The following is a 15,422-nucleotide window of genomic DNA, read 5'->3' on the forward strand; positions in this document are numbered from 1 at the left end:
CCCCCTTTTTTATTTTTCCTTTGCTTTTAATATAACAAACTAACAAGACATTTTTTCATTTTCAAAATTTCGGCAGAGTTTCGACTCTACTCGGACTTCTATGCTGTTATTTTCTCCTTTTCCACGATTTTCTTATATGTGGAAAATGATGACAACATACAAAATCTTTTTTTGAATTTTCATGCTTTGTTTTTATTTGTATTTTTATTTTTTATTTATTATTTCTTTCAAAAATGTGGCATGGGAGACATAATGATTTCCAAGACTTCTTGGATTCCGCAAATGCTCCCCATGCGCTTTTCCCAACATATGAAGCGTGGGGGACATATGGGAATTCCAAGACTTCTTGGATTCCACAAATGTTCCCCATGTGCTTTCCCAAAAAGCAAGCGTGGGGGACATAGGGAATTCCAAGGCTTCTTGGATTCCACAAATGTTCCCCATGCTTTGATTAAAATAACATCATGCTGGAAATGACCAAATGACCCATACGCCCTTGACTAAATACAACATGTAGCACATAGGATGCCGAAAGATTGTCTATTATTTTCAGGTTGCTTGTCCTAGACGGACTCAACCCCTATGTTGAGTCCCTTAAGTAAAATGCACATGATGCAAATAAACGTTCCTACTAGGGATTCGGCATGTGGCTTTGTTATACTAGATTCAAAAACCTGGGTCGGTGTTCTAGACAGTGTACCCGAGCGGACAACTCGAGCTGAGGAAGGAGCTCCTTTCCGGGAACCAAAAGGCCAGCCGGCTTAGAAACTTTCCGAGCCTCTTTTATTTAGGGTATGACACTAACAGAATAGGGAGTCTCAACCAGTAAGCACATCCCCGGAGGTAAGAAGAGAAAGGTTTCGGCACAGTTTATATACAGTTCAAATAATATCAAAGCGGTAAAAGCAGCATTTAGCACATTAGGCTCAAAACATGTAATAATCAGATAATAAATAAAGCCAAATAATAACAATTACTCTAAGCTCGAATTCTTAACCCTGAACCAGTGGTTCTGGGTTTTTCATCCCCAGCAGAGTCGCCAGAGCTGTCACACCTCCTTTTTCCGCGCCCGAGGGGGCGCGAGGGGAGTTTATTCCAATTTAAAGGACAATCGAAACGGGATTTATTTTTTTCTTTCAGAGTCGCCACTTGGGAGATTTAGGGTGTCCCAAGTCACCAATTTTAATCCCGAATCGAGGAAAAGAATGACTCTATATTACAGTCTGCGTACCAGAAATCCGGATAAGGAATTCTGTTAACCCGGGAGAAGGTGTTAGGCATTCCCGAGTTCCATGGTTCTAGCACGGTCGCTAAACTGTTATATTCGGCTTGATTATCTGATTTTATACAAGTGTGAACTTATGTGCAAAATTTAACTTTTAACCGCTTTTATCATTTACTGTTATTTTTGTAGGACTTGCAACGTTGTGAAAATGTATCTCGAACCGCGTTACAATCAATGTACCCGTGGTCGTCGACACCCTTTGACTCCGTTGAGATTTGGATTTGCACATCAATGTGCACCCGAGTTTAAGGAAGTAAATTATTAAACACGCGCCTAAAGAGACTATCGCGTTATTATTTTGCGGAGGCCGCGGAATTCGCTAAACGACCCTCCTGAATTCTAAGTAATTTTAAACAAGTATTTACTGAGGGCCCCGCAATTTGTATTTTTATTCGGCAAGGCTCATCTCATTCTTATTTTTTTTTTAAAAGAATTTGCAACGTCATGGAAATGCATCCCGGGCCACGCCACAATCAATGCGCCCGTGACTAGAGACACATTTCGACTCCGTTGAGATTTGGATTTGGGTCACATAAATGTGCACCCGAGTTTAGGGAGATAACATTATTAAAGGCGCGCCTAAAGCAACTAGCGCATTATTATTTTGGGTGGGGCCGTGAAATTTACTGAACGGCCCGCCCCGGAATCTAAGTATTTAATACATATATTTTGTGAGGGCTCCACAATCTATACATTTTTTATTTTTTTGGCGAAGCTAGTCTCGTTTTTATTTTAAAGGGTAAACCTACAACGACTATATTTTCTATTAAGTTCGTTTCTAAAAAAGAAATCCTAATTTATTAATCGAACAATGGAAGCTAGTAGGGTACATGGCTAATGAAGAGTATCTCAAGCTTTGACGAATTACAATTAAACATGAGCCTACATTTAGAACTAAACCATATGATGAACAACTGAATAATGACTAATAAAATTATAAACGTGAACCTACATTTAGAACTAAACCATATGATGAACAACTGAACAATGACTAATAAAATTACAACAGAGCTTATTACATCGATCCGACTACCCATTCGGCAAACTAGTCACGAACATGAAAACTTTTGTACAACTTTCGTCTAGCATGCCCATTCGAGATAGCAATGACATAAGCATAAAACTAAAACTCGACGGATTTAAGCAAAATCTTCAACATAACATGTATTCAAGCTCGGACACGATAGTAACCGATAACAACTCAAACAAATATTAGAAAAACGAACCTCGACCACCTCAGAACGGCAAACACGACTCCGACGGAACTCAAGCCGGACCTCACTGAACAACGACGACCTCGAGGGAGGCAGAGAGCTCGTCCAAAACTATCAACGCACGAGATATCGGCTGCTGCTGGATTTTCTCGACGAAGCATGCACGTGAAGATAAACCGAAGGAGTCGTTTGGATATGAGGAGGAAACAGGTTATGGAGGGTCATTTGGGCAGTGGTTAATGGCTGGAGCTCGGACGTGAGAGAGTGGTTGGTTCTGGGTTATGGTCGTCGGACATGGTGGAGAGCTTGACAACGCAGCAACAGCTGCTCGAGTTCCGGCGAGGAGGCAGCTATGACGCGATGGAAAAGTAGCAGCAGTTGCTGCTTGACGGAGGCTAGACGCGGCGGAGGAAGGGGTTCGACGATGGAGGTGGTTCTTTTGTCGTTGGTTGGAACTGGTTGGTTTTATGGAGGTGGACAGTAGTCATTGATGGTGGTTATGGCGTCGGGGCAGGTGGTCGACGAGACTGGGGCTACGACGGGGAAGGTGGCTGACGGGTTGTTTGGTTGACGGGGAGGGCTCCTAGGTTTTTGCTAGGGTTTTTGTGGTGAGGAAGAAGGCCATGGGGGAAGTCGGGAATGGAGGTTTTTTAAGGGTAGGGTTTGGTTTTCTTCTTCTGAGGAAGAAGATAGATCCACAGTGATCTTTTCCAAAAATTTTCAAAAAAAAGTCCCTCGTTCGTTCTTCCTTTTTTCAGTAGGTTTTTTTTTTGGTTTTTTAGAGAAGACGGAGGAACAGTGGTCGTTTGGGTTTGGGACGCTGGGGGAAGTCCGGTGGTCGAAGGGCTTTCCTCTCTAGGTTTCTGCTTCTTCTTTTTTTTAAGTAGGAAGAAGAACAGTAGTATTTCAAATTTTCCAAAAAGTCTGTCCTTTTCCAATTTTTCCTAAAGTTTTTTGTCCTTGGTCCCATGTGTTTGCCCGTGCTTTTGTAATACAATGCCCATGAAAATGAGCCCCACGCGTGGTGGGGTTCGAGGCATATGTCCCCACGCGTGGTGGGGTTCCCCACGTGTCCTGGACACGGTTTATTATGGGCTAGGTCCGAAAATTAGGCCTAAAACCGGGTAGTTTAAACCCGAATATTATTCTTTTGCCCGGACTCGAGAAATAGGAACACGTTGCTTAACTAGTCCTATGTAAGCAAAATAACTACCAAAAATAAGACTAGTATTTAAACAAAACTATATCTTTTTAAATATTTTTTTTCAAGATTTAAAATAGCTACAAAATATTAATGAAACTATTTTTTTTGTAATTTTCGTTTTAAATATTAAGATAAAATATGAGGTAATATTTTTGTATTTTTCAAAGTTAAAATGACTATAAAACCTTAATAGAACTATATTTTATTTATTTTTTTTTGTAATTTTCGAAATTATATAAAGTACAAGAATAAAGTGCAATTTTTTTGTATTTTTCAAATTTATGAGAGATACATAAACTAAAATTTATATATATATTTTTTTGAAATTTTTCTTTTTGCAACGAAATAAAGTAAAAATAGTTAAAATGGCTATACTAGTCCTAAATTAGATATTTAAGCTTAAGAACGTAAAAATTTCCGGGGAGGGTCAAAAATCACGTGCTTACAGTGCTAAAATTATAAGGAAAGCAAAATTGATAATATGGGATGAAACACTTATGGCTAAGTGTCAAACGATCTAAATAATTACCTAGAGTTCTAGAGATATATTAGATATCAATGAACCGTTTGGTGACAAATTAGTGGTTTGGGAGGTGATTTTTGCCAAGTACTACCAGTAGTTCCAAAAACGACAAAAGTAGAGACTATAAAAGCTAGCTTGCCACAGTTATACTTTTAGCATCAAACGAAAAGGATTCAACTGACAAGAAATATAAAGTAAGAACAGATCCAGTATTCGGTGTCTTCTTGCTTTGTGTCGAAAATGAAGAAGAGCATCCAATAAAAGATGATTTGGTTCTTCCTGAACACTTGGATATCAATTTCAATGGTAAATAGTAGTGCATTTAATAAGAGAAATATTTCTATATTTAGATTTTTGTGCAAATCGCATGATAGAATTAAAAAGATATTTTAGCTAGCAGAAATGAATATGTAGATCAACTAAATAGTCAAGAAAATGTAGTTTATATATATATATATATATATAATACAAATTTTATACACTTTTTCGGCTATCAAATGTAAATAGTTTCTGACAAGGATTAAAAATGATAATACCCCGCTAAAAATAGTAGAAATTGCGTTTATTTGCCACTTTTTGCCCATATTTTTGTAAAATAGTTATTGTCCTGGAATTTCAGATTTCACAAAAACTTTATGACATTATGGTGGAGTTTCACTTGTGGAATTTGAAACTCCATGATAGTGGCAACTATTGTAGGGATTGAAAAGTGATTATTTTTGAATTCTTCCGAAAAAAACATGTTTGAATTATGAATTAGTTCTCTAGTAATGATCCAACTCCTCTTGGTCCTGGCTTAAATTCGTGTCAGTCCCCAGCCTTTGGTCTATCTTTATTTAGTAAAAATTGAGTAAGATTTGATCCAAACCAAAACACGTTAATTAGGCCAAACAAGAGGAATTTTCTTGAAGCGTAGTCCCTGATGGGATAGTCTAGTGTCTTATTTATACATAACAAATGAGTATTTTGTATTAATTCAATATTGCATCTCTGTGTTGGAGAGAATGGCTAAGCATAGAGAAAGATTGAGAAAGATTCTGTAGATATAGTAGTTATATTATGATAAGGTCACTTTGTATTATTGATAGAATTATGTATCGTGATAAGTGTAGGACTATTCCTTTGTATCTATTCTTATTTGTTAGAGAGTCTTAGTTGTGCCTTAATCAGTATAAAAGGCAACCATTATACGATTGATTCATGAACTGAATACAAAAAGATTATCCCTTTCTTCTCTAATTTCTACACTCCGTACAAATATCGATCTCAAAAAATCCAAACTCCAATAAAGAAGATAACAGAAAAGGAAAAATAGCAAATAAAAACTGGAGTTGAGGTATTTTTATTCTCAACGTACAATAAGCAATTATGTCTCAAAATTAGATGTGGAAACATAATATATCCATGACTCAATTTTAAAGCAAATGATTCATCTTTATTTGTATATCCATGCCAAGGGAGAAGAAAGAGAAGGTGAGGAGAGAGACAGGAAAACTCAAGAAGGAAATATTTTTTAAATTTTTATGTTTGGTTGACTAAAATATTTTAAAAAATAATTTTCTCATGAACACATTTTATGTCAAATGGAGGAAAACATTTTCCCTGCCAAATGGAGAGAAAATATTTTTCAAAACTCTTTTTCAACCTTCTCTATTCTATTCTTCATCCCTACCAACCCCCACCCACCACCCATGCCCACCCCAACCCCCTCGCCCAATCCCACCCACCCACCCCTCAACCCCTCCACTCCACCCCCACCAACCCACACCCTCCTCCCCCTCCCTCAACCCATAGTGTTTGCGTAAATTATATATTTTTTCAAAAAAAATATTTTTTACTCATTAACCAAATATTAAAAAATATTTTGCCGAAATAGTTTTTTACTCATCAATCAAAGATGGAAAAATAAATGATAAAATCCTTTATTTTTCAGGAAAATATTTTCCTTCGTACCAAACACACCTATAATGTATTAGTTAAACTGTTAAAGCCCTTAATAACTTAACATGCAAAATTATATGCCTAACATTAATTTGCAGGAATATTCATGCGAAGAAGAGATTGGAAACCTTATTACCATTTAATTAAAAGTAAAGATACTCTTAATGTACAAATGGAATTCTTGTTGAAAAATCAATTTAGCTGCTAGGGCGGTGTTTTACGAGAGCCATATGAAGTGAACGCTCATATAAGTTGGGAAAAATATTGGGGATCGACACGAGTTTAGGCGGGGACCAAAAGGAGTTGAGGAAAAGTGCACAGATAGCCGATTTTTGGAACCCTATTTAAGGCATGACCTACAACAATAATAATAACTCCGTAAAATTTTATTAGTGAAGTCTAGGAAGGATAGTATATATATACACAGATCTTACCGCTACCCTTGAAGGAGTAAAGTGGTTGTTTCCGAAAAATCCTCCACATTTAAGGCATGACCGAATTTTTTTAAATGTTAGTAAGTTTAGCCATTTCAGATTCAATTTTAGGCATAAGCGACTGAAATTGAAAAAAAATCGCGTCTGAAATTGGAATCGAGGGGGTACATATTTTCTTGGGAAAAATTCACCAAACAGCTAATTTTCAGCCCCTTTAATTGAAAGATGGCATTGTTCTGGAGAATTCCACAAGTGAAACTCCACGATAATATCGTGAAAATTCACACGTGAAATCTAAAAGACTGAAACTAAGGACAATGGCTATTTTTCAGGACGGGCAAATGAGGCCAGTGAACACTATTCTGCTGTCGGTCCAACAGAAACATCTTTTTGTGCGTCATATATAAGAAGAAAAAGAAACATATAAACAGTTAGGGTTAGTTTTGTGAAAGAATTTGAATATTCAACCCAACACTTAATGGAATGGCCTAGAACATAGTTATCCCGTGGAAACTCTTATACAATTAACGAGGGACAAGTGTATTTTCTAACACATTCCTGCATGTGTAACTCTGTTATAGGATTTCCATTTATATTGAAAACTTTTTATGCAACTTTTTTTTCTGTTTTAGAAGATCGACGAATGAACTTGATGTACAAAGAGAGAAATCAGGCTCAACAAGATTGAGGGTGGGCCTGGAGCATGAAAGAGCAGGCTCAACACAAGAGAGAGCATGTGATTTGAGAGGTATAAATTTTTATATTCCTATACACTATATAAAACTATATTATTCTCCCTACTCAAGTTTTACTATAATTACATTTTATACCCAATTATCATTTATGTACATTTTAAGGGAATTAATGATAATAATTAGTATCCTAAAATCACTCTAACGTATCTTCCACTTTCCCCCACGTTTCTCTCTCCACATCCCACCCCTCTCTCCCCCACGTATCTTGCACAAGAGAGCAGCAATTCCACCATTGACAACCATTAAAAAGCTTTAAAGCTTTAAATTCGAATTTGGATTTTCAAAAAACATTATTTGTTTGAATTGGATGTTGTTGCAAAGAATTGGGAATTCTTTCTACGTCTCTCTCTATCTCTCAATCCATAATTTCAGTAATGTAAAGCAACGGAAAAGAGAGCAACAATTCCACTATTGACAGCCATTAAAAAGCTTTGAAGCTTTGAATTCGAATTTGGGTTTTCAAAAATCATTATTTGTTTGGATTGGGTGTTGTTGCAAACAATTGGGAATATGGTTTGGAGTTTATATCTCAATTTTGAGGGGTTTTGGTGAAGATTAGACTTGATTTTGGCTGAATTTCAGATTGAAACTCGAAGAAGAACAAGACTTGATATACATTATATTTACGAAATTGTAGTAAAATTGTAGAAAAAATTTATTCTATTGTTTATATATTATTTATTTATTTATTTAACTATTGTATGAAAGTTGAACAACATTGTATAAAAATTATATTTAAGTTGTATGATATTGTAGTTGTATATAACTGAGTAGAAATAATATATGAAAATTGTATATAAGTTGTATAATATATAATTAGTTGTATGAAATTTATTTTTACTATGTATAAATCAGATACCAAATATACAAAAAACATATTGTATAAATTTTGTGTAAATTTTATATTTAATTTGTATGTTATTGTAATTGTATTTAGTTGGGTAAAAATAATGTGTGAAAGTTGTAGATAAGTTGTAGATAAATTGTATAATATATAATTAATTGTATGAAATTTGTTTTTAATATATATAAATCAGATAAATAATATACAAAAGACATATTGTATAAATTTTGTATAAAATTTGCATTTAACTTGTATGTTATTTAACTATTTTTAGAATAATTTGCCAAATACATAAGCGGCACCCTAACAGTGTCATTATTGATTAAATATCGAAGAAGTTTCATTCAGATAGACGGTGAGATTATATGAATGTTATTATATTAAAATTAGAGTTTAATCAACATAAATAAAATAATACTTAAGGGTCATTATTGATTAAATATGGTAGAAGTTTGTAATATCACTTAGAATGATGGTGAGATTATTTGAATGTTATTATATAAAACTAGAGTTTGACCAAGATTAATTATATAATACTCAAGGAAACACAGATAATTAGAGCGAAGGACCAACACATTTTAGCAAAAAATTTAGTCGGCTAATATTTAGTCATTTTAACGATTGTAAATACTTATTCAGATCGAGTGTTTACATCTAATTAAATAATTAATTAAATGAAAATGCATATCATTTAACCATGATTAACCGTTGAATTAGGAATAGTGCTCTTCTACGAATATCTAGGATCATTTCATTAAGGATCTTAGTGATGAATTACCAAGTATATTTTTTTAAAATTGCAAATGCTTGCACTAGAAATAGAAAGCTTAAAATGAATTGAATTAGTGAAAGAAAATGAGTGCATTGAATATAAGAAAAACAATATCTATAGCTATGGACCAACCATTAACAGACTTTAACTACTTTCTTATTATCCTTTATATTGCTCTCTCAGCTAACTGTCCAACTTTACGTTGATGAGTTGAAATTTGTTGATCGTGCGATTAACCTTGAGGTATTTAACTAACAATAATAATTTTACAAAATTATTGTAGTTGTAAAATTACAAAGGAGATGAGCAAAATCTTAGGCTGAAGATGCAGTAATTACCATTGGTGAAGCCCAGCATCAGGAAAAGATTAGTATAGTGCATCAGAAAAATAAGGAAAGAGAAGAACAGAAAAAAAAAAAAAAAAAAAAGGTAAAGGGTGTAACTAAATCCCTTAATTGAAGGCACTAATAATGGATTGTGAGCCTTTTAAGATGGAATGTATATATTTTGTAAACAAAACTTGTGTAGGTAGGGATCTTCGCTCTAAACATGAACATTTAGGGTAATAAAGTTTCCAATAGTGTATAGGAATGAAAAAATCCCTTTAAGGTATTGACAATGTAGAAATGACTCCAAATAGTCATTCTAAAGGGCTACTATTTAAAAATTAATCAGTACGTCCTGAATTTCAATTTTTCAGTTCAAATTTTTGGGACAAAAATATCCTGAAGTTAAGATTTTAAATTTTAAATTTCTGAACAAAAATAAATATTAAATAATCTCTAAATATTATCCATGAGAATGGTTATATGTGCACTTGCCCCATTGACTCTTGATAACGGTTTCTTGGTTCTTACTTCTTTGAAGCAAAAGGGTAAATAGGCCATTACATGAGCTATAACACGGCCCACTGGAACATGACGACTAAGACTAAAACCATGGGACATTTTTAGTTCCCTCGAAATCAAAGGTAAATAAAATAGGCACTTTTTTTGCAATAAAAAATAAATATTCACTTGAACAGATGACTTAGTAGTCTAAAAAAGCTAATTAATTTGAATTTTTAAATTACGTTGAACGTGCAATAATTTATTAAATTTACAATGAATAGAATTTTAGTCAATTTTAAAGCAAATTACAAATTGTAAAATGCAAATGTAAAAGAATTAGTTACCTCCCATAGCAAAAGTTGATATCTTATTTATTTTAAATAAATACTCTTTTAAAAAATTATATTGCATAGCTACCTTTTTATTTTTTATAGCCAAATATCTATATGTGATGACCTCCTACCCTTAAGCCATAAAATAAGCTTTGTATTATTTTTCTCTTTCAGATTCCCTCGAATTTCTCTTATCCCCTACCTCATATCTATTATCTCTCTCTCTCTACTTCCCGAGGTCTTCTCCTTCGCCGGATCAAGGCTGAAGATGAAGGCACTAGACTTCGGCTTATGTTGCTTCTACTTTTGATAAGCGGCGGAGAACACGACTTCTCCTCCGAAGATGGAGAAGAATCCGTCGATGGAGGCATTCTATTAGAGCGGCTTCTAAGTTTCGTCTTCTCCCCTTCATCACATGCTTTGTCTTTAATCCGGTAATTACGTGCTAATCGTTAGCAACCGGAGGCAACGGTGACGGCGAGCGAGGAAGCTGGATACTGATGCTTCTTCAACGAGACGACATTAGGGTTGTTCTTGAACAAAGACAACGGAGTTGGAGGCTGAGCAACTTGAATTTTTTGTTAATATATTTCAATGTATCTCGATGTATTCTATGTATTTCATTGTATTCACTATCTCGTTATATTCCATGAATGTATTCATATGTTTTTTTAATTAATATAATTTATTTATTCAGATGTATTATATAATTTCTCTGAAGATTGCTATGTTTTTGGGGTGTTTTTCGGTTGAGAATCTTTTTTATAACTGAAAATACAAAATTTGTGTGTTATAATTGAGTTTGTTGAGTTATATTATGATTCTATTATGTTAATTGATTCACTTTCCGTTTAAAAACAGTGTAATCCCCTGTTTTACGCCGTGAATACAGTCGAATACAATAATCTGTCCAGCTGTAATCTCATGTTTTACGCCATGAACACAGTCGAATACACTCGAATACAAAGATCTGTCTAGCTGTAATCCCCTGTTTTACGCCTAGAAATGCTACTGTATTCATGAATACAATAGCTTAAATACATCGAATACACTCTAAAAAATTTGAAAATATAGCTATAGGAAGTAATATAGTAAATGGAGCTACAACTAGCTAATAACCACTAAAACATAGTGATTTCCGAAAGTTTCTCAGCGCAAAGAGGCATGAGACTTTGGGACCGAAAGCTAAGTCTTCCTCTCCTTTTTTCCCAATTCCTCCTTTCTTTGTTTTAAACAATTTAAAGGCAGATAAATTAGGAATTACATATTACAAAAAATAATATTTTATGTACTCAGACTACTTTATCTAATTGTACTATTTAATATTCTCTTTTTCGTAAATTATGTTAATTTTCTTTTTGATCTGTCGCTAAATGAATGATACACTTTTTGAAATAATAAATTTTTATATATTTTTTATATTCTTAATGACATGATTTACCGAAACTCTCACCATCATTTATTCAAATAAAAAGACATTTAAAACTAGGGATGTTTATTGGGTGGATCAAGCAGATATTTACACTTCAGTGTATCGGTTATCGACTTTTAAATATACTAGTTCGCTAACCAATCGATAAGATATCGAGCGGTTCGATATCGAATTAGCAATTATCAGACCATTTATCGGTTAAATATATATATATATATATATATTTTTCCCTGAATAAAGACCAAAATTTTGCAATTACAATGCTTTATCATTAACTCCTGAAATTTAGCAAAAACCAAAAGTATACAAATAAGGAAAGGTACAACAATACAATTCTTATTTGTAGCGTATCCAAAAGACTCGGAACGTTATTGGAAATGCAAAATGAATGTAACAAGTTGAACTCATAAAACTAGTGATGACTGAGATTGTACTCGTCGATCTTCTCCCACGATTTTGTCTTAATTCCAACTGATTCCACTCTCCAATCATAAAGTTGTTGGAAATGTAAGCTGATTTATTTGTATATGTGGCAGCTGGCTAGTTAGTTAATGAAGTGGCTATGACTATTTATGTAAAGTAAGTTAGTTAGATGTGTTAGTTAAAGATACTGTATATATACTTCACTCTGTACATTACTAACGTTTGCAGAAGAAATGAGAATCGGTTAGTTTTTCTCTCCAAGTCTTCTTCTGTTCATATTCTCTCTTCAATCTCTCTTTACTCTGATAAAGTTGATATGGTATCAAAGCCTACTGCTCGAATCTAGATCGCAAATCGGTGTGACTGCTGAATTCAAGCTCAATTGCTTCAATTACACAAGCTCTGTCTCTATAGTTGAAGCACAACAATGGCGGAGGTTGATAATGAAGCTCCTGAGAAACTAAGTCACAATCATCCTTATTTTTGAACTCAAATGACAATTCCGGTGCAATCCTAATCTCACTGCAACTACGAGGTCTAGAAAATTGCTCAGTGTAGAGTCGGGCAATGAGAATTGCTATTTTAGGTCAGAACAAGTTAGGGTTCATCGATGGTACCTGTAGGCGAGGAAAGTTTGGTCCAAATCTGGTAAATCTATGGGACAGATGCAACGCCATAGTGCTGCCATGGATAATGAATTATGTATCGCCTGAATTGCTTAGTGGAATTGTTTACTCTTGAAATGCGAGTGTTGTGTGGAATGACCTAAAAGAGAGGTTTGATAAAACTGATCTCTCTAGAATTTTCCAGATCCATAAGAACATTGCCACAATTAATCAAGGTACTAGCTCGATCTCTTCTTATTTCTCAAAATTGAGACAGTTGTGGGCAGAGTTTGATAGTCTAGCCCCAATTCCTGGATGTGACTGTGAGAAATCGCGTGAATTTGTTGTGTTTATGGAAAGGCTGAAACTCCTACAGTTCCTTATGGGGCTAAATGAGTCTCATGAGCAAGCTAGAAGCCAATTGCTCATGATGATACCAGCTCCCTCTGTTAACAAGGCCTACTCTATGATGATGGAGAGGGAAAGCCAGAGGGCAATTGCACATACAAGTGTTCCTATAGAGAATCCTGACCTCACTGCTTTTGTGTCTGCTAGAGGTGGATTTCAACAAAGGCCAAAGAAAAATTTTAACCTAGTCTGTGACTACTGCAACTATAAGGGGCATACCAGAGAGAATTGTTTCAAATTAGGTGGATTTTAAGCATAAGAAGAAAGGAAATGCATTTCCTACAGTTAACTTTGCAGGAAACACTGGTGATTCAAGAACACTAATGCCTACTAATGGAAGTCATGATGTATTTTCAGCAGCTAACTTTGCAGGTAATAATAGTGGAAGAAATCATAGGGAGAGGAGTCAACCTCAGCCTCATCCAGCAACTTCACCTCCCTCTGCACCATATTTTACTCTAGAACAGTATCAACAAATCCTACATATGCTTGGTAAAGTAAATGAAGAAGCAACAAGCTCTGCTCAACCAGTAGCAGTAGGTATATTTGCTTTCCTATCCAGTATAGTCGATGATAGGTGGATAATTGATACTGGAGCTACTACCCATATGGTAGAAAATTCTAAGCTATTGACTAAATTAGACAAGGAGTCTAGTTTGAACGGTGGAAATGTGTATCTTCAAAATGACAATGTGGTGTCAATATCAAATACAAGAACATCTAGTATACTCAAAAATCAGGATATACAAAATGTGTTACATATTCCTGACTTCAAGTTTAACCTTTTGTCTGTGTCAAAGTTGACAAAGGAACTGAAGTATTGTGTGGCATTCTTTCCTGATTTTCACCTATTCTAGGACCTCTTCAGTGAGCAGGAGAGGGGGATTGGTAGAGAAGATTGTGGACTGTACTATCTGAAGTTATCTCCAACTCCTACAGCACCACTTACTCAACTACAACTACAACTACAAGAGTTTGACAATAAAGAAAAGTGCTACTCTATGTCTACTAATGTACCACTATCTGTATGGCATAATAGACTAGGCCATGCTCCTTTAGATATGCTCAGAAAAATAGAGTTTTTGAAACATTGCAAAATAGACAAAAATCATCACTGTCCTGTATGTCCATTAGGGAAACAGTCTAAACTTTCATTTCCTATTAGCACTACTAGTTCAAATAAGCCTTTCCAGCTTGTGCATGGGGATGTATGGGGTCCTTTAGAGTACCTACACATGATGGGAAGAGATATTTTCTAATATTAGTGGATGATTTTTCTAGGTATACTTGAATTTTTCTATTGAACAATAAAGCTGAAACTTTTGTCTCTATGAAGTAGTTTTTAGCTTTAGTGAAGAATATGTTCAATTCTAATGTTCAAACATTAAGAACAGACAATGGCTGCGAGTTTTTTAATTCTCAGTTTGATGAGTTGATCAAAGAAAGCACCAAAGATCTTGTGTTTATACACCTTAGCAAAATGGTGTAGTAGAGAGAAAACACATATCTATTCTAAATATAGCCAGATCCTTAAGGTTTCAAGGAGTTATGCCTCTGAAGTTTTGGGGAGTGTGTGTTGATACTGTTGTATATCTGCTTAACAGGTTACCTTCAGCCACCCTACATTATAAATCTTTTTTTCAAAGGCTGTACTCACACCCTCCTAAACTTGATCATTTAAAAACCTTTGGTTGTCTTTCCTATGCATCAAATCCCAATATCACTGATAAGATGCCATTCCTGCTGCCTTTATAGGGTATTCTTCTACTAAAAAAGGATACAAACTTTATGATCTACATGGTAGATCATTCTTTGCAAGTAGAAATATGGTGTTCAGAGAAGATTTGTTTCCTTTTAAACACTTTACTCCTTCTACTCTATCCTTATTTTCAGTGCTAGAGCCTATTCCTGACACTGACACTTCGAGGAACAGTCTCAATACCTCTCCCAATAGCACAACAACCTCCCAAACCATACAAGATGAATGGATAACAGAAAATCACTTGAATTCACCACCTTCTATTAGTATAACCCTTTCACCTAGCAATACCATCCTAGAAGAACTTACCACCAATTTACCTTCTTTACTGAACCTTTTTCTCCGTCTGAACCACTTAGAAAATTCACTAGAACTGTCAAGCAACCTCTATGGATGCAAGGCTTTATCTCCACACAAAAATCTAACTACGCCTATCCTCTCTCTTCTTACATCTGCTGTGATCATCTAGCTTCACCATATAAGACTGCCTTAAACTCCTACTCATCCATTATAGAGCATACTAGTTATAGGGAAGCAGCCACAGATCCAAAGTAGATTGAAGCCATGGAACTAGAGATTGCAATACTAGAAGACAACAACACTTGGACAATTATTGATCTCCCTAAGGTTAAAGCAACTATTGGGTGCAAATGGGTGTTCA

Source organism: Nicotiana tabacum, chromosome 5, assembly GCF_000715075.1.
Source record: "Nicotiana tabacum cultivar K326 chromosome 5, ASM71507v2, whole genome shotgun sequence".
Lineage (NCBI taxonomy): Eukaryota > Viridiplantae > Streptophyta > Magnoliopsida > Solanales > Solanaceae > Nicotiana > Nicotiana tabacum.